Source organism: Dermochelys coriacea, chromosome 2 (assembly GCF_009764565.3).
Source record: "Dermochelys coriacea isolate rDerCor1 chromosome 2, rDerCor1.pri.v4, whole genome shotgun sequence".
NCBI lineage: Eukaryota > Metazoa > Chordata > Testudines > Dermochelyidae > Dermochelys > Dermochelys coriacea.
Window position 1 is genome coordinate 74,150,738 of NC_050069.1, and position 21,481 is coordinate 74,172,218.

Sequence of the window (21,481 nt, forward strand, 5' to 3'; positions counted from 1 at the left end):
TAAAGTATTTTAGCTGGTTAAATTTGAAATTAGAGAGCACTTCTGGCCAAGCAATAGCAGGCTCTAAAAATCAAAGTGCAAAACCTCAGACTAGTGAGAAAACGGCTTTGTAGATTCAGAGTGGGTAGTTAGGCATCTCTGTTTTGTAAGTAGAAATGCAATTTGCTTATAAAACTTAGAGATAGTCTTTGTGGAAAAAATGTGCACCTGCAATTTTAGAGTCTGTGATGAGATTCTCTGTTGAGTCAGACTTAGTGTGAAATTTTCAAAGCACCCGTTCACCAAAGCATATGCTTAAATGCTTTGCTGAATCAAGGCCTGAGGTGGTCCAAGTCCCGTAGTACCAGCTTAGAGATACCATGCAGTTATCTTCAGCCTGGAAGGTGTATTACTCTAAAGTTCTCTGCAAAGATCACTCATTTTTCGTATACATAGCAGCTCCCTCCCTTCATCCCCCATCAGGAATGGTGAGATTCTGTGCTGCACCTGATCGAGGCACAGCATAAAAAGCATAACCTGGGGTGGTGAGAGATTTGGGGAAGGTTGCTTATAACCACTTTTGTACCCTGTTGATCCTCCACTGTTCCAGGGGTTGAACCCTGCAAGCCACATAAGCTGCAGCACTGCCTGGAATTTGTACAGCATAGCATGCTGCAACCCTATCCTGAAACTCCTCAACACATCTCCCTCATCCCCCTCTGTCAGGGCTTGAAGTGGCAAGGATCTCATCCAGAGTACCAGAGCTCCCTCTGAATAGCTCAAGTGATTTCTATACTTGCAAGTAACATTGCTTAACTCCTGTGTTTTCCCTATTAGCTTATTCTAAATTCTGTGGCATGGGGCAGTTGGACTATATTACTGGTAAACATTTCCAAAACAAATATTGAAAGAAGAAAAGGAAGAGTCTAGAGAAATGAGGTAACTGGGTTTGGGTTTAACATGGCAGTTTTGTTTTATTCAGTTCACCAGCATTAGTAATGATGTTAATACAGCTCTGGAAATACACCAGTTAACTTTGCTAACAGAGGAGGGGCAAGTTACCTGGTAACATGACATTTTTGTTGTTGATCCTGAACAAGACAGATGCTTCAAGTTCTCTGTTGCTTCACAGAATATATTGGCCTTGATGCTCTTATTCCTAAATTTTCTTGTGCTTGGTGCATAGGATGGGAGGAGGAAACCAGAGTGGATTCTGCTGCCCTGATTCTCCGAGCCAGCCCGAGTGCCAGTAAGAGGTAGAGCTGCTTCTGTCACTGAAACAGGATCTTTAATGGAATAAAGACAGTGGAGGATAAATGGAGTGAGCCTGCCACATACTCCCTCTCCAAAAAGAAACGAGTACTTGTGGCACCTTAGAGACTAACAAATTTATTTGAGCATAAGCTCCAGTCAGTCTTCCCCCAACATTGAGGTGAAAGGGAGGGAAGGGGAAGCATCAGGCACAGGGTCCAGAATCAGCATTCTTATGCAATCACGGAGTTCTTTTGAGGTTGTTAGAGAAGCCAAGCTCATGGGCACGAATTTGGGGCAAATTCTCCTCTCAGAGAAGTGAGACAGTTATTCTACTGAACCCAATAGAGCTACACTTTTGTCAAACTGGAGAGAAGAATCAAGTTGTTCCTAGAATTCTTTTGTAACTGAGCCTCTGCTTGTTTTCTGTAATTAAATCAATATAAACCCATTTTAAATTGAACTTATTTCTATCTGAAGTTAAACCTGGTTTATATTCTTGTAGGTTGTGGGTTTTGCATTGGTGTAACAAATCTGTTTAGGTAGGTCTACACATCAAGAAGGAATGTGCAGCAACAAGTCTCAGATCCTGAGAATGGATCTGAATGGATATGGTCATATAATTAAAGATTGTCATAAAGCATAAGATTAAGGATGTTGAATTAAGGTTGCACAGACAGCCTCAATTCTGGCACTTCTTAACTTCTAGAATGGCTTGTCTTTGCAAGCTGAACATTGCTTTAAAAAGAGATGGCTTTGGCTTTTCTATGGCTGCTTTTAAAAAAATAACTAGGATAACCCACCAGGTGATTGCCCTGGGGCTGCACCACTTTTCATGGACCATTTGGAAATTTTTGCTTTTCCTTCTGAATTGGATTGATACCAAAATTTCAAAATAGTGAAACTCTGTGAAATGAAATACTTTCCTCTACTCAGCTGTGGGAGTTTTTCTCATTGATTAGCGAGTTATACGTATTAAATATTGGACTTTCCTGTACTCTGTTAGCCTAGTAGAACTTTCAACAGTTTTTGCTAATGTCTTTCTGAAAACTCTGAAGCCGATGCCTCCCCTACCGTTTGTGGCAAATACAAGTAAAGCAGACTTAAGAGTCAGAAACAATAAAGCAACAGCAGCAATAAACTGAAACTTCAGCTGATTTAGAAGTTTAGAACAAGCCCAGGGAGAGACATGAGAGAGCAGAAGGCAGGTGAGATGGTCAGAATTTTGTAATAAAATGTATTACAAGTTTCAGCAACTTCCATACAACCCTACCACCACCATCACCATATGTAGTCTGTGTGTTTCACTTTGTACCCTTAGTGTATTTTTTGTATTGACCTCCCTGGATGAAATCCTCACTCCACTAAAGTCATTGGCAAGACTGGCTTTTTGGGGTGCGAGAGGGGCCTTTAACTTCAGATAGAATTCTATTTCTGTAGAAGAGGTGATGCACATAGCAATACCTAGAGTTAAAGTTGGTTACAATTGAATATTTATGGGCTTGTCTGTACAGCAAGTTACTGTACAGCAATCCAGGGTGTAAATCTACAGCCCAATAACTTGCTGAACACTCAGATTTTCATTGCACTGTAGCAGCAAGGATGTTACTGTGCCACAAGCTTGTGTGCTGTGCATTCACAACCTGGCTTGCTATGCAGTAACATGCTGTATAGACAAATCCTAAGAAATCAAACTGACCATTATATAAACATCTCTCTAAGTTTTGCCTTTCTGTGGAAATCTGGCATGTCAGAGAGATTCCTCCTCCCCCTTCTACCCCAAAAGTTTAAGACAGTTAAGCTATTTCCAAGCATCAGATGCAAGTTCATCTTTCTGACATATTGTCTCCAGAGATATGCAAGGTTGCTTTGGTGCCTGGTGTAGGAGATTCTACTGCCAACAGAAAAAAAAACCCTTCTTATTAAATTGGAAAAGTTGTTAGCACAGGTGGGGGGGGGGGAGGGGGGAAGAGAACAGTCTGTCAATTCAAGGACAGTTTAGTCTTTGGGCCCTCAGGCACAGAGCTTCTCCTCTGGGACAGCTGCTTGCTTCAGACTCCTGGTCTGAGAGGCCACTTTAAAATTAAAAGGGGCAAGTTAGAGAGAAAGGTTAATAGTTTGTTGTTAAAATATAATGTAGGGACAGATTCCTCCCTGTGCCACAGATGTGCTCAGCACAGGAGATTGGATGGGGAAAAAAAAGTCAGAGAGCTGGTGCTGGTTCTGCCTCCCTAATTCAGAGGCCTGGCCTCGGCACCACATAGAACTACTGCTGGCCATCTCTGAGGATACTATGCCAGTAGCAGAATATAACTACCTCTACATCAGTGAAGGATTGGCAAAACGAAGTGCCACCAAGCCCCTAGGCCAGAAGTGGGAGTGCAGGGGCAGTTAGCAGCAGACTAGGGCCTACCAGAAGCATAGATATATCAACAGGGAGTTCCCTCTATTCCAGGGGACTTCTCTGCTGGTAGTTAGTAACTAGATCACAACCATTTCATGCCATCCAGGTGGCACAATTGAGTTGTAACAGCAGTAGAGTCTGCACCACAACCTTTAAATAATAGGCTAGATTCTCATATGGTTTAGTTGGGTGTAGATTGGAGCAGATTTACCCCCATCTGAGACCGTCACCCAATATTTCTGGGTGATCTATGGAGCTGCCACCTGCAATTTGTGGAAAATAGAAGAAACAGAGCACTTTAAAAGCTTTGAGCAGCCTTCTTCAAAAGCCTGATCCTATATCAGTGTTTCTCCTTAGGCAGACTACCTTTTATTCCTGCATATCTTCTGCACTTAATATTTAGGTCACAGCATTTTGTCCATCAATAGATTGTGATTAGAATGATGAGACTTACAGCTGTTTGCCGTGAGTTCTTACTGGGGACTCTGATGATGATGTGTGGAGGTTAATTGCCTGAAGTTCAACTGACACATCCCACTAGGGAGAAAAGTCATTTTATAAAATACAAGAGAAAGTCCTCTTAATGATAGGACATTTTATAGAGCACAGAAAATTGAGATAATAAATTGCAATAGAGTTCTTTCAATGACCAGCCAACACCTGCTTAAAAAAAAAAATAAAAAAATGCTTTATTCACCAGAGACCAGAGAGAAACTGCACTAGTCTATCATTTCAAGCAGTTCATGGGAATATAATTTTGACTGAGTTCAGGGATATAGCTAGCAATTTAGAATCTTTAAAACTCACAAATTAGTTGATCAGTTTGTTTCCTCTCTCAGCCCATCCACAGTATCCATCCATTCTACTGGAGGAAAGACACCACAACTCTCAGGTATGCACAATTAGCTATCCAAATCTATAGTAACAGCATGTTACTAAGGGTCCTGATTCAGAAACAAAAGAATCTATCCCCCTCCTCCAAGAATCTAGTTACACTCCATGCTTTATAGCATATGCCTGCCTACAGCCAGGCTTAAGTGAAAAGAGCTTTTTTATTGTCTTTTCAGTAGCCTGCTTATCCCAGGATGATCAAGTTAGATATGGCATTCCCCACATTTTGGAGTTTTGCTGACTGAGGCATTGTGACCATTTAAGACCTTGTGAGCCAATACAATAGGGACTCTAAAGAGCTGTAAGTTTAAGATTATGACTAGAGGGAGTTCTATATTGTCTCACCATTTGGACATGTACAGTAATGTCGTCAAATCTATATGGTCAAACTTAAAACAGTCTGAGCTGCAAGGGACTGAGGTAATTTTGTGCCACTTCATTGACACCTCCATCTCATCTCTAAGCAGCATTATTGGGCTCCAAAGAAATTACCCAGCCCTCCTTAGTTGAAAAATAAAAAGTCACTATGATGCATGACCATAGAAGGATGTTTTACATTGGGGACAAAATGCGAGTGGAAGTCTTTGAGGAAGTTTTGGGACAGGAAACAGAAGTGTAAGTGGTTACTACTTGTGTTACATGTTAATTCCTTCAGTGTTAGGAAGATATACAATATATCAAATGAAGTGCTATTTGTAGTATGTTCCTATGATTGTTGAGTTACTATGGATCCATTTTAAGAAGGTCTGACCCTAAGCTTCCATGGATAGGATCTCAAAGCATTAGTTACTTTTAGTTACTGTTGCCTGACTACCAGGAGGGAAAAAGCCAAGCAAAACTGCTGTAAGAGCTGTTAACAAATATTTCAAAAGGGACTATTGCTGTCATAATTCACTGTGCATTGTTTCATACAGAAGAGCCTCACAAGATACTGGCAGCTGAACTTGGATTCTCTGTCCCTTGCAGTAATTATACAATAGCTGGGAAAGCCAATTACTCTGTAGGGGTAGGAGAGAGGTGTCTGAGAACTTTAAGAAAAAGTGCACTTGATGAAATACACAAGAGAAAGCAGTGATTGGTGGCCATTGGTAGATTCAGGGTTTTGATTAAATGTGGCCAAGAAACTAAAATTTTGTATGTTTATCCAAACTTCTCCTGGCTGCAAAACTGGGCTGAAATCTTTCAAGAACAACTTTCTGCACGAGGTATCAGAACTAATAGAAGATCTGAGGTCAAATGCTTTCCCCCACATTAAAACCCCTTTACAGAGCTGTGGAGAGACAAAGAGTAGAGGAAGTCACCTCCAGAGACTATCTCGGGGCACAGCAGTGGTGTAGGTAATGACACCCCTAGACCAGCCATCTCACAGCCCTAGGCATAGCAGCATTCTGGAATGGTAGAGGGCAGCGACAGAGGGAGCAGGCCAAATGTTCTGTTCTGCTATTCTGGCTTGTGGAGCAGCACGGTGGCAGCTGGGAGGAAGTTGCTTTAATTAAAGCAGCTCTGGGGCTTCTCACTGATGCTGGGAGCTGCATCAAACTCTGCAGCAGTCTAGAATCCAGGAGGAGACAGGATAACAAAGTCACCTTTGTGCTTCTTCATCTCCTGAGAGGTGAAGTACAGAACATGGTCTTTAATTTCCTTTAGCCTATATTCTGTAGAACATCTCTTCACAATTGCCTTCTTGAGGGTTGTTCAGATCTTGGGATGTCCTATCTCATTGTACATAGGAAGCATGAATTTCCAGACTATGGACTGCAGTGTTACACACTAAAACGTCATGACTAACATTTCTGAGAGCCAGTAGCCATCTAGTATATAAGGCAAACAATACTTGTCTACTTGCAAGGCAATGCTTCTCCTATGCTTGCTATATATAAACACTATCTGGTAAGTGGGTCATCCCTCCACCCCAAAAAGCATAAAGTAAAATAAAACAATGATATGTTTCCATAGACAAGCACAGAGAGCCAATAAAGTATTTTTTTCTAGGCTTCCTTGCAAACTACATGCAATCTTCAGTTACGGCATATTGTGAAACAGTTCACTAAAAACAAAGTAGTCAAAATCAAATTGGCCTGCCTTTAGAAAACTAAGCTGGGGGTGAAAAAGTTGAATTTCCAGTCAAAACCAGGTGATATGACTACTACTATGGGGAATGACCTCTAAAAAAAGTACCTCAGGACCCCATTAATGTACCATACGAATAGGTTTAATGCTACTGAACAACTCACAGCTTGATACTGGAATTTAGATGTGAAGTCAAAATAGAATCTGTATCTTTAATCTGTAGCTGCAATGAAAGAGGTATGAAGAATTTATTGCGGGGGGGGCGAATTGTTACATAATGCAACAATGAACAGAAAGATTTAAGAAGTGACAGACTGTTTTTATTACAGGCAATTCAGACAAATGCCTTCAAGTGAAAAAGATTGAAGCTTCCCCCGTCCACTGAACTAGTACGCTCACTTACAGGACCCCAGGGATGTAATCTTCCCTCAAAATGCACATAACTCCCATTAAAGTTAATGGGAGTTATATGCATGCATCAAAGGTAGAACAGATTTCCCAGCTCTTACGTCTACCCATTCTCATTAGAGAGTCTTTAAAAACCAGCTAGAAGATAAACTTTGCTAGTTTCATAGTTTGTCCTCCGTCCTTCAACAGGTTTGGCAAGTGGAAAGATACTGGAGTACTGAGAGGAGAGGAGATATATTAAATAAAACCAGAGGTCAAAAAGGGCTTATAGCTCACATTTGTGAGTTTGAGATGAGAGAAGCAGTGTTATTTATATATATTATAATCAAGTCAACCTGAATGTAATTAAGAATGAATAAAACTGTATAATATAGGTTTCTATCAGTTTGGTATCTTGTGCAGTTAACAGTATGTTTTCGATGACAACCAAGAAGAGACAAGAGTGAAATCCTGAATTTACTGAAGACAATGGCAATACTTCAGCAGATGTCAGAGGGACCAGAATCCCACCCAAGAAATTGAAAAGCTCCGACTAATATTGAGCTGTTTGTTAAAGTGTCACAATCCCCAAATCTGCAGACACTTATGAACATGCTTAACCTTAAAACATGAAAGTAGTACTAGGGGTTTAGCTATTATGTGACATCCATCCCCGTTCCCTCCTCCCCCCATTATAATATTCTGTTCATTTGCCCTCCCAGGGCCTGATTTGACTCCCACTGATTTGTAGAATCTCCCACAAGAAGTGTAGGATCCAGCCTTGGAGGATGGAACACTAAGTTTTTAGAGTTGATACCTTCCCCACCCCACCCCACCCCCAAAAAACAGTTTTTCCACAGAAGTTTGTGAGAGGCTCTAATAAGTTTTGCATGCAGAAGGATGTAATCAGCGTACATATTTATAAGGGCTATCCATTTGTAGTAATTATTTTAATAAGTTATATTTAATTAAATAGCTTATGAAATATAACAAACTTTTATAAACTTACATAATAAACTTTTATATGTTTAAGATATCTACAATTAGCTGAATTTAATAAGTGTTCAAGAAAGTGCTCTCTCAACACTACATTTACAAGTTAAATATCATATGGGACTTATCTTTTTTAATGGCCTTGGATAACATCTGAACTGGTGATATGGCCTTAATGGCATACCCAGATTCCCTGAATCCAAGCAGACACTGAGATAGCTTGCTTAGTCCAATGTTGCATCATGCATGTTCTTACAACTGAGTCATTATTAGTCCTGTAAGGTAAATTTTTTGTTGTTGACATTTAAAAAAGTGACCCTAAGTTATTTAGGATACAATAAAAACAGAATTAACAGCCACCAAGCCTTGTCTAGATGCTATTATACAATAACTAACCTATGTAACAGCTTGATATTGTGATCCTCATTTTCCCAATTTTTCCCCATTATCCATTACTCACATAAGTGAGTTGTTTCAGAGTTGATTGTAAGCTAGATGAAGGTTTTCTATCAAAATTATGTTCAGAGAGGAAAAAATGCAGATTTGGCAACACAATATTTTGCAACTTAGTGAAACTAACACTGGCTTGTTTTAGTTAAAAAAAAAAACTAAAAATCACAAAGAGGTCAAGATATTTTTTGTGTGTGTTTGCCATTTTGATTTTTCAATTCAAGATGCCTGTTTTGAAGTTTCCTTTATTTTTAATTTATATAGAAATAAAGTATGCTCAAAATCAAAACAAACTGGTTTGTTCTGGGTCATTCCCCACCCCACACCTGGAATTGCCAGAAAACTGAAAAATCTTTATTCTCAAAGCTTGACCCAAGGGGATAGGAATCACATTTTTCTACAGCACCAAGTGCAACAAGAAGGACACCATTTATTGAGTTATTTCTTTACAATAGCTGTGGGTAGAAGTTAAGTCCCCCTCATTTTAATAATAAAGAAAAATGTCAGATTTTTCCATTGACTTGTTATGCAAAAAAATGTGCTGAAGACTGGTTTTGTTTTGTTTTCAGTACAATTAAAGTTTTCCACAGAAAACAAACACTTTCTAGGTAAGACTTTATTTAGTCAACAAATCTAATATTCCATTGAAAAAAAATGTTCAACACGTTTTCAACCAGCCCTACACAGTCTCACCCCTTCAATATTGATTTCAGATTCAATTTTGAGTTTTATTTTTTTTTCTAGTAAGCCTGTTGAGAGATTTTAGGAGTAGAAATTCGTTTACTTTATAATTTTTTTTTGGGGGGAGGGGGCAGGATTATAAAGAAAAGCACACAAGGGAGTACTTTCTTCTTCTAGAACAGGAGGAATATTCCCCTATGAACAGCCCCGGTTCACTGTCTGAGTTGAAGTCAAGTCTGGTGTTACCCTCTCTTGCTGATCTGTTTCATCTCTTTAGTGTTACCTATTTGATTAGGAGGAAAAATTTATAACTTCTAACTTAAGCCTTATATTTTTTGCCCTGTTTCACAGAGGGCAAAGAATGTTTGGCTACATGCTTTCTTATTACCATGTGGTTACTACCTTCTCTACTCTGCAGTAACTGTGTATACTGAGAGTACCAGGAATAAATTCTGTCTGGGTCACCCTTGGCAGCTTGCTATGGGACTGGATGCTATAGCTCTGGCTGCAAGTGTAGGAAGACATCTGCTATGAAAGATGTATCACTAGGTTACAAATGGAGCTCCTACCCTCACTTTACAGGTAATTAAAACAGGTGTTTCAAGTAGTAACTACAAATATGACCCTGAATTAAATCATGGGAACTACTACATTCAAACAATCCTTGGGGAGGAGAGTACCAGCAACTAACACAGTGGCATTAAACTTTGGCCGACAGTGTTTTGTCTATGCATTATATATAATAAATAAAGGAAATTGGAGTCAATAGGCAGCAGGATGGTTTCACTCAGAATATTTTATACCACATCCACATAAGAAGTGTTGCTTGTATTTAACAAGGAATGTAGGATTTTCAGAATCACTTTGCTTCCTTTGAAGTCAATGGGAAGCTGAGTTAAGCCAATAGTTCCACCTTAAAAAATATCATGTGTATCTTATATCCTTTAGTAGGGCTGTCAATTAATCGCAGTTAACTCATGCAATTAACTCAATTAATTGCGATAAAAAATCTCAATTAATCACAGTTTTAATTGTGCTGTTAAACAATAGAATACCAATTGAAATGAAATATTTTTGGATGTTTTTCTACATTTTCAAATATATTGATTTCAATTACAACACAGAATACAATGCTCACTTTTTATTACTTTTGATTGCAAATATTTGAACTGTAAAAATGACAAAAGAAATAGTATTTTTCAATTCACTTCATACAAGTATTTTAGTGCAATCTCTTTATCGTGAAAGTGCAACTTAGAATTTTTTTTGTTACATAACTGCACTCCAAAAAAACCCCAAAAAAACAAATGTAAAACTTTAGAGCCTACAAGTCCATTCAGTTCTACTTCTTGTTCAGCTAATCGCTCAGATAAACAAGTTTGTTTACATTTACTGGAGATAATGCTGCCCACTTCTCATTTACAGAGAGTCACCTGAAAGTGAGAATGTGTTCACATGGCACTTTTGTAGCCAGCATTGCAAGGTATTTATGTGCCAGATATGCTTAACATTCATATGCCTGTTCATTCTTCAACCACCATTCTAGAGGAAATGATTCCATGCTGATGATGCTTGTTTAAAAAAAATTGTTAATTAAAATTTGTGACTGAACTCCTTGGAGGAGAATTGTATGTCTCCTGCTCCATGATTTTACCTGCATTCTGCCATATATTTTTTGTTATGCTAGTCTTGGATGATAACATGTTGTTTGATGAACATGTGTTTAAGTTGTGTTTAAGAACACTTTCCTGCAGATCTGACAAAACACAAAGAAGGTACCAATGTGAGATTCCTAAAGATAGCTAAAGCATTCGACCCAAGCTTTAAGAATCTGAAGTGCCATCCAAAATCTGAGAGGGACGAGGTGTGGAGTGTGCTTTCAGAAGTCTTAAAAGAGCAACACTCTGATGCGGAAACTACAGAACCCAAACCACCAACAAAGAAAATCAACCTTCTGTTGGTGGCATCTGACTCAGATGACAAAAATGAACATGTGCCAGCCCAGAGTGCTTTGGATAGTTATCGAACAGAACCCATCATCAGTGTGGAATGGTGGTTGAATAGTGGTTGAAGCATCAAGGAACATGTGAATCTTTAGTGCATCTGGCATGTAAATATCTTGAGACGCCAGCTACAACAATGTCATTCAAACACCTATTGTCACTTTCAGGTGACACTGTAAACTAGAAGTGGGCAACATTATCTCCTGCAAATGTAAGCAAACTTGTTTGTCTGAGAGATTGGCTGAACAAGAAGTAGGACTGAGTTAACTAGTAGGCGGTAAAGTTTTAATTTATTTTGTTATGGAATGCAGTTTTTTTTGTACATTTGTAAGTTCAACTTTCATGATAAAGAGATTGAACTACAGTATTTGTTTGAGGTGAATTGAAAAATACTATTTCTTTCATTTTTTACAGTGCAAATATTTCTAACAAAATATAAAGTAAGCACTGTGCATTTTATATTCTGTGTTGTAATTGAAATCAATATATTTGAAAATGTAGAAAAAAATCCCAAAATATTTAAATAAATGGTATTCTATAATTGTTTAACAGTGCAATTAATTGCACAATTATTTTGATTCAATCACATGATTAATCACAATTAATTTTTAATTGCTTGACAGCCCTATCCTTTAGATATCTGAGTTTACAATCTGCTCATATAATATTCTCACAAAAAACCCTCAACATTAATTGAAAAGCTATTTTGCACCTATTTTTTCAGTCCAGGACTGCATGGGGTACAGAACAATGGATAACCAAAAGCATGTGAGTTGAGAATCACTGTATTTGTTGACTGGCATATTTAGTGCCTTTTACTGTGCAAGAACAAAGATTATTCAAATCTGGTTTGCACAAGTCTACTTGTGAATTAAGATGCTACTTATTGCACACAAAGTTGGCACAACCTGGATACTCTTGCTTTGTCAGAGTTTATTCCTATTGGTGATGCTGTGTATAAAAAAGGTGACCATTTATATCACTGTTAGCACTGTTACACAGTTTCCATAAATCTTGCACATAGTATGTCATGTAAGGTATCAATGCAAAAGTTATGGCCTGTTAAGTATGATTATCCTGTTTATATGCATGCATCATCTTTATATCTAAAGTTATGAATATTGGCTATTTACTTACATGTATTGTATTCCTGAGTGGACTAGATTTTCTTCAGGACTAGACAGATATGTGCTTATGGCTGATTAAGGACACTCCACTCTCACAATGGGCAATTGAAGAATTTCCTCCCACCCAGTAGGCCTTTCCTGGGATGCCTCACATGGCGAAGAGCCAGTTGTGATCCCCTGTGATTCAGCAAAACATGTAGAGACATATAGAATCATAGAAGATTAGGGTTGGAAGAGACCTCAAGAGGTCATCTAGTCCAACCCCCTGCTCAAAGCAGGACCAATCACCAACTAAATCATCCCAGCCAGGACTTTGTCAAACTGGGCCTTAAAAACTTCCAAAGATGGAGGTTCCACTACCTTCCTAGGTAACCCATTTCAGTGCTTCACCACCATCCTAGTGAAATAGTTTTTCGTAATATCCAAGCTAGACCGCCTCATCTGCAACATGAGACCATTGCTTCTTCTTCTGTCATCTGCCACCACTGAGAACAGCCTAGCGCCATACTCTTTGGAAATCCCCTTCAGGTAGTTGAAGGCTATTATCAAATCCCCCCTCACTCTTCTCTTCTACAGACTAAATAAGCCCATTTCCTTCAGCCTCTCCTCATAAGTCATGTGCCCCAGCCCCCTGATCATTTTCGTTGCCCTCCGCTGGACTCTCTCCAATTTGTCTATATCCTTTCTGTAGTAGGGGGCCCAAAACTGGATGCAATATGCCAAATGTAGACTCAGCATTGCCGAATAGAGGGGAATAATCACTTCCCTTGATCTGCTGGCAATGCTCCTACTAAAGCAGCCCAATATGCCATTAACCTTCTTGGCAACAAGGGTACACTGTTGATTCATATCCAGCTTCTCATCCATTGTAATCCCCGTGTCCTTTTCTACGGAACTGCCGCTTAGCCAGTCGGTCCCCAGCCTGTAGCAGTGCATGGGATTTTTCCATCCTAAGTGAAGGACTCTGCACTTGTCCTTGTTGAACCTCATCAGATTTCTTTGGCCAAATCCTCCAATTTGTCTAGGTCACTCTGGATCCTATCCCTACCCTCCAGCATATCTACCTCTCCCCCCAGCTTAGTGTCATCTGTGAACTTGCTGAGGATGCAATCCATCCCATTATCTAGATCATTAATAAAGACGTTTAACAAAACTGGCCCCAGGACCGACCCCTGGGGTACTCTGCTTGACACTGGCTGCCAACTAGACATCAAGCCATTGATCACTACCTGTTGAGCCCAACGAGCTAGCCAGCTTTCTATCCACCATATAGTCCGTTCATCTAATCCATACTTTAACTTTCTGGCAAGAATACTGTGGGAGACCGTATCAAAAGCTTTACTAAAGTCAAGAAATATCACATCTGCCGCTTTCCCCATATCCACAGAGCCAGTTATATCATAGAAGGCAATCAGGTTGGTCAGGCATGACTTGCCCTTTTTGAATCCATGTGATACTGGACTCCATCTTGGGCCAGTAACTTTCCATACACAGGAGCTGTGGGCTGTGTTTGGGACAGAAAGCTTCCATTCACATGGCAAAGGCTATGAGAGAGACACAGCAGACAACTCCATTTTGCGTCTTTTCTGCTCTAATATTCTGGACTGTGGATTTACAACTAAAAGGAGTGTCTTGAAATATGAACTGAGGACCTTCCAATCTTTTGAAAGTTACCAGAGAGACTTTTGCAAGCCAGCAGTCTATTCCAATCACTGCTACAAGTGATATAAGGACTTTGCAATTATTTGTATGTCTAAAAAAGGAGTACTTGTGGCACCTTAGAGACTAACGAATTTATCTGAGCATAAGCTTTCATGAGCTACAGCTCACTTCATCGGATGCTCATGAAAGTTGAAAAGCCCATTATATATATAAAGAAAAAAACCCACAGGCTCTCTATGTAAGCCTCACTCTTCAGTGTAAAATATTAGATGACTTAACATCAATTCTAAAAAGTCAAAACTAATAATGAATCTAAAAAAAGAAAAAGAGTACTTGTGGCACCTTAGAGACTAACAAATAAATTTTAGAAAGGGAAGCCAGAACACATACTTTCCTCATGCCAGCAGTCCCATATGGAGAACATCACCGCCTGAACAGGATTTATGATTTCAGCTAACCAATGGATTGATTGCTTGCATAACACATTGTGAAAGTCAGTCTTGTTAAAAAGCTACCAGCATTCAACATAAGTTACAATAACAGGGATGTTCTTCTTCAGGGCTGACAAAGATTTAAGAAACTGAAAATCTCTCATTGAAATTTTCTACAGCATTAAAATTTGAGAGCGGGGGAGCTAGATCTAAGACAATGGAAGTGATGCAGGCTTCACTGCTATTTCTCACAGCTGTAAGTGTAACGAACAGTAACTAACTCCTAACTTAGGTTAGTCCCAGTGTGCTATATTTCCCGGAGGTAGGTTAGTTTGTTATTCAGAGGGGCCCATTTTTAATTTTACCTTAAGTAGTATCTGTAGAGTTGTGTCCCATTCAGGTTGTTTTTTTAATGCCACAAAAATTTAAGTATCCATTTTTGTATTAGACAGAATTTTGGCCTGCTGCTGTAAGAAAGAGCCCCTCACACACACACACACACACACCCCAACCAGCTAGGGCACATAAAGCTGGAAGAAATACACCTCTTCTCTTCCCTATACCAAAGGTATTGGGGTTAAGGTTAAGGTACTTTGACATGTATTTTATGGAGTTACATCATGTCTTTAATAAATTGACAACCAGATGATTCTAAAAATCAATTTGCATCTGAAAGTAAACATTTTTTTATTTAACATACAGTAGAATGTAAACCCAGGATCTTCTTTGATTGAGAAATGCTAGAGTTTGCATATAAATGTTTTCTCTCATGTACCTATCAGATCAGAAAGAGGTATGGAGATCACTGCTGCACAATAGAATCTCCTGCAGAGACCTAAATGAAGTTAACATTAAGCTCTTATGTGAAATGTATTTCCCCCCTTCCCCACAAGGTGGCTTAAGCCTCCTCCCTTTTCTTTCTCTCAGGTGCTTGGTATCACCAATATTTAGAACAGCCACACCCCATGCTTCACATAGTATGGGTCCTTGCCCCAGCCCTGCCAACCATATTCATAAAGGGCTTAGGAGGTGCGATGCTGAGCATTGCAACAGCAAATGTTTAGGAGTCTACAGGGAGTAAGGGGGAGGAGGCACACAAATAAACCAACCGCTTGCTGGAAGTCAAGAAGGCAGACTTCACAGATTCCAAGGCCAGAAGGAACCATTGCACTCATCTAGTCTGGCCTTCTGTATGACGCACAATTTCACTGTAATAACTCCAAGCAAAAAAATACAATCTGGATTTAAAGATTGCCACTGATGTAGAATCCACCATGACTCTTGATAAATTGTTCCAAGTGTTAATTACTCCCACTGTTAAAAATGTACACCTCATTTCTAGTCTGAATAGATCTGGGTTCAACTTTCAGACATTGGATTTTGGTATACCTTTCCCTGATAGACTGAAGAGCCCCTTATTAAATATTATTCCCAGTTAGGTACTTCTAGACTAAACCTTTGGGTTTTTAAGCTAAATACACTCAAGAAGCACAATCAATCATTAGAAGGCTTGTTTTCTAATCCTTTAATCATTCTCAATGCTTTTCTCAGGTGACTGAGATATGGGCAGTCATGCCTAATGCTTAAACCAGGATTCAACAGCAATGAATTGAAGCTCAGGGTCAGAACCAGGTTGCCTGGAGCGAGGCAAGGAAAGGCTGAGTGGCTCAGGTCAGAGACAAGAGAAGGACTGGAACAAGGCAGAAATAAGATGCTATCACAGCAACAGGTGAATACTTTGAGCAGCCACTGAACTACCGCTGTTGTGTATAAGAGCAAGCCTGATCACTTCTTTAGCCAAATCAGGCAAAGCATTCCATCAGGCTGTCTAGTTGATACAGCTCAGCTGTACTTATTAGGCTGTCAGACTGAGCAGGTGCAGCTCCAGGGCCTTTTGCTTGACTGATCTTCTCTGAACCCTCTCCAGTTTATCAGCATGCTTCTTGAATTGTGGACACCAGAACTGAACACAGTATTCCAGCAGCAGTTACAGTGTCAAGAACAAAGGTAAAATAACCTCTCTATTCCTGACCAACCCTAAATTTTCTTTGGAGAGGGGGTCCAATAAGGCAGTGGGGGATTTACGGGAGTGATGTGAGACTGACTCAATGTCCTTTTATGAATATCTGTCAAGAGTTAACAAGATAATTATTCAAGAACTGCTACTGTTTTTGCAGGTCCAGGGCTGTTGAATAAAGAGATAAATAGGAATTAAGTTTTCAATTAGCCATAATTTTAATTGGATATTGGAAACTAGTGAATGTTGAGTTAGATGAATGGATAAGGGTTTCCAAGGGACTCAATGGACAGAAAAAAGATGTTTAATGTGAAGTATTACAAAATTACAGCTGGTTCAGCTGATTGTGGGACATAATGCACCAGGCACTATGGCTAAGTTTACTTCCAGAGGACAGGCTGTAAGTCCTGCAGAGTGAGCCAGGGACAGGAAAGATGTGGGGAGACTTCCCCCCCCCCCTCCTTGTTCTACCTTCTCCTTGTGTCCTCACCATTACTGCTCCCTTTTAACATGGCAGACAGCACTTAGCTACCCAGGAGGATTCTTAGTTCTCACAGCAATTTGATGCCTCTCAAAACAGAGGTAACTTGTAATTCACAAGGAACAATAAAACAATGTCCTGTTCTTGGGAAGTTATAGTTTAAATAATTCACATTACAGTGGTACCACTGCTCCCCACTGGATGAGGTTAGAACCTGCTCGAGCAAGTGGCAGTCTTCTAATCTTATGAAGAGTTTGCACCCTGGTGCTCTGTCGATACGCAAGTAGTTGGGAGAGCATGACAAGCCTGCACAGCAGAAGAATGCAAATACAAACCCTGCTGTGCTCTCTCTACAACTCTGAGGGCATAAGGCATCTACGGGGACCAGGCAGGAGGATGCAGCCTTCAAGTCACCAGGCAGCAAAACTTGCTGGGTGTCCTGTGGGGGGGGGGGATACACATCATGAAGGGGTGTAGCAGCAAGCATCCTCCTGTAGTGACACAAAGCTGTACCTTGCAGCACAAGCAAACCCATGTTAATAGAATGATTTAGGCCCAGATCCACCCAAGTACCAGTTTTAGGCTCCACTGCAATCCACAAAACCCCCCACTTAGTTGGGCCTTTCACTGTAGGCACATGCATCCTACATGCATCCCATGCTTAGGCTTCTTCTAGTAAAGGTCCCTAACTTTCTGCTTCCTGGCACGTGCGCTGCTGCCTCACTCAAACTAACCAGGTATCTAACTCCTGCCTAAGCCCCCCGTTCAATCCATGAACGGTGGAAGATGGGCAGAGGAGAACTTACATTATCTGTGGGGCCCCAGTCTGGTAGGCATGCTCAGAGGTTGCCTACTAGGTCCAATCCTCTTCAAAATCTGACTGCTGGAGGAGGAGATACTGAGCTGTAAGGTGAACACTCAACTGTGAGAGACCCAGGTTCAAGTCCCACACCTTTCTTCTCTTCAGGCAGCGGGCGGAGACCCTTGTTCATGTTGTCCCAGGAATGTGCTCTAACTGCTGAGTTACAGGATATTTTGATGTGGGTCTCCCTCAGTCTGTTGAAGCTGTTCCAATGTGGAGTAATATTAGAGTAATTACAGTAGGTGTGGTGGGTGCCCTAACGACTAGGCTATAGAGTAATTCTCTCATCTGATGATTACGTAGTTATGCACAGTGGGGGGAAAAATTCTAACGGGGGAACTGAGGAAGTCCCCTATCAAAATGCCATAGCTCAGTGGTCAGGGCACTCAGCATTGTGGGAGACCCCTGTTCAAAGCCTGTCACGCTCAGGCAGAGGTGGGGAATTGAACTGGTGTCCCTCACATCTCAAGTTAGTATCCAGCTTCCAGCACCAACTCCTCTTGCTATTTTACATAGAGTAAAGAAGGCACCTAGTTTATTCTGCAACAAACAGTTTAGATGCGTAAGCCACCTGATTCCAGGGAGGGGTTCCGGTTGTGGATTGCTACCAGAGATGTGCCTTCCTGCAGCCTGGACTTGGGATATTGTATCCTAAACCTTGCTTGCTCGTTGACAGATCCCTGCCTAGCATGCTGGCTTTTGTTAATTATATTCTATGATGCCTGCCTTTCCAATGCATTGGGTAGGGAGCCTAAGCACCAAACTGAGGTTTTGTGGATTACAGTGTTACAGGAAGTTTTAGTTTAGGTGCCTAAAAATTGGACACTCAGCATCGCAATTTCTTTTTGTCCCTTTGTGGATGCAGGCATTACGAATCCTGCACTTTCAGAATCAATTTTATTTGAAGTGTTTTATTTTTACTATGTTGATTATATCGTGAAGATAAAAATCTAGCATTTTTTTTTGCCCAATTAGATAATGAACAATTAATTTGTTTGATATATGAATCAGCAATGCCTTTAACAAGCTATTCCCCCTTCTACAAGATTCTACTCTGAGTCTTGTAGGCTAAAAGGAGCCAAAAATATATTGCTACACCAAATGCTTCTTGTGAGCATGTTTACTAGACAGCAACTAAGATTAGAAGTTGTCTCCTTCACAAGAGCAAGATAAGCTGATCAATTTTGAGTTTAATATCTACTAGAGCTCCCTCTAGGACAGGCAAGATAAATAGAAAATGAAATACCTAACACAAGGATAAGCTTCTCTGACTGTTTGAGGAATCACAAGTCAATGCGATTTTCTTAATTAAGGCTATGTGCTCATGTTTGTGTGTTGGTGATAGTACCAAGTTTTATATATTTTTAATAGTTGTCATGTCTGGCATTTAAACTCTACTAGAATTCAGTTAGGAATAGCAGTATATTGTAATGAGTCAGCATTCCCTTCTCTTACCTCAAAGAAGAGACTAATTCAAGTTGTTTCTAACCCAAGAAATGCATCTGATTAGATATTGTCTGCTGGCATAATGACTAGGTTTAGGGGGAGGAGGACAGAGTTCATTCTCTCTCTCTCTCTCTCCCTCTAGCTCCCAATCCAGGAAGCCTAGCCTATGAAAAGTTCAGCCCATACTTTCAAAACAGGTGTCAAAAACTTGGATCCCAAACCCATATTTACGCACCCAAATAAGTGGCCTGATTCTGAAAACAGCTGAACCTCAATGGGAGCTGCTGGGGCTCACCACACTTGACGATCAGGCCATTTCATTTAGATGAATAAACAGGAGCAAAGCTCTTTCAAAAATGTGGCCTTTAGGCGCCTCACATTAGGCTCTGATCTTTGGGAATATTTACCCTCATCTGAGGTTCACTGAGGAAACCACCACAATGCTTATTTAAGATTATTTTTCTATAACAAAAGTGATATTCTTTCAATACAATTATCTTGATAGATTAAATACAATTCTTCAATCATGGTCAGTACAGATGTATAGTTGCCCCCAATAGAATTTGGGAGATAATTTTGGTTTATGTAGAAATTCATGGATTCAGTGTTTTCCAAAGATGCTAAATAAGGAATTAGAAATCAAGTCACTAAATGTAAAGTATAGCTGAGTTTTATCACCAAGTAAGGTTTCCTTGTTTGAAAAGCTAAATCTTTAAATAACCATTACATGAATACTGGCTTTTATAGTTTTCAAGAATGTTGTGGATGATTTACTATTCATGTAAATGAGATCAGAATCTGGCCTACTGTTTTAGTCCACACTATTTACATCAGCTTAATCCAGGAGTAGCTCTCCATATGAATAGTATATAGCACATAATCACTAATGAATTGTAAATTGTAGTTAATATATATGAGCTACAAGTAATCCCACATTTAAACATCCCACGATTTATAGGACTTTAAATCCACAGTTCTCTGGACAGCTAGAATTACAATAGAAGGGTTGCCTGCTGTAGACTACAACGTTCTCTCTTGTCACACATTTAGACAGGAGGAAGAAATAGATTATAGATGAGTGTGAGGGAGCAGCTTGATCCAAGTATACATTAAATCAGATTTGCTGCAGCTCATCTCAGGTTATTTCTACAATTACAGACAAAAGCTATATTAAAAGATCATTAAGGCTGAGAACTCAAGAGTTAAGAAATGTCAAAATTAAGGTTGCTTGTGCAACTGTAACTTTGATACAGTATTTAATTACATGATCACACACTACTTTTTCCACAGGCTCCCTACCTCTTTCAGTGCACTGAGTGGACAGTGCTCAGTTAATAAACTGCTATGCTAATTCTGTCAACCCTCTGTCCCCGCCACTTCCCCCCCTCCACCATTCTTCAACTTGTGATCAGAGGCCTTGTTTACTGCACACTATTCGAACTTGTCTCTGGAGGCAGAATCAGTGATTTCGTTACGGACTTTTCTATGTCACTCATCACTAGAGTATCTGAATTCTTCAGGCACCCTGTGAGATGAAGGAGTGGTATCCCCATTTCATAGACAAGGAATAAAGAGTAAGGTCAGAGTATCCACTAGTTTTGGGTGCCCAATTTGAGATTTTCATGACCCATTCTTCAGAATATGTACCATTATATAGCACTTGTATTCAAAGCACAGTTTCTATTGACTGCAGCTGCAGTAATGAGTGCCCAGTACTTCTGAAAATCAGACCCATGGATATTAAAACCAGGCATCCAGAAAGAGAGGAACACACAATTTGTGGCCACCTGTGAAAAGTTTTGGTATAAGAAACATGCCTATCCTTACATAAAATTTCTGTGACAGAGGGAGGGATGAATCCAATTATTCAGAGTAGCATCCAACTGCCTTAACCAAGATACTATACTCTCTCTCCTCCCACCCCCACCTTATCATCCCACATCCAGCTCTTTCCCCTGTCTCCATATTGTAGTTAGGCTGCCTCCTTCTCTTCTAATCTGCCTGGGAACCAGCAAAAGCTGAACTGATTGTCCATGAGAGAGTGGTCTTGTTCCCAGATCTTGTGCCCAACATCATTGCAATTGCAAGAGAGTCCTGCTCAACCACTGCTTCTCTAAATTGGAGCACACTCAGTACAGAGGGAATCTTCAGAGACTTTAGCCATCAAAGTAACAACTCTGAGCTTATGCACTTTAAAAAAAATAAGAGGATCTTACTTGGCCTAGTGTGTAGTCTTTCATGAGAATAGCTAAGGCACATTTCTGGTACTAGGACAACCCCTGCTGCCAAATGTCAAGTCCCTGATCTAGACAATGGAGCTGTACAGCTTCTCAGTGAAATGGCAGG

At 40.0% G+C, this 21,481-nt stretch overlaps 1 long non-coding RNA gene across 2 annotated transcripts in view; it reads right to left on the minus strand.

The window, feature by feature from the left end:
• Positions 1–946: 946 nt before the first annotated feature.
• Positions 947–21,481, minus strand: part of LOC119851497 — a 233,409-nt gene continuing 212,874 nt past the window's right edge. For both annotated transcript variants that reach the window (XR_005291268.2, XR_005291264.2), the window contains one exon: positions 947–1,265. This is a non-coding gene — a long non-coding RNA (uncharacterized LOC119851497). The remainder of the gene's footprint in view (positions 1,266–21,481) is intronic.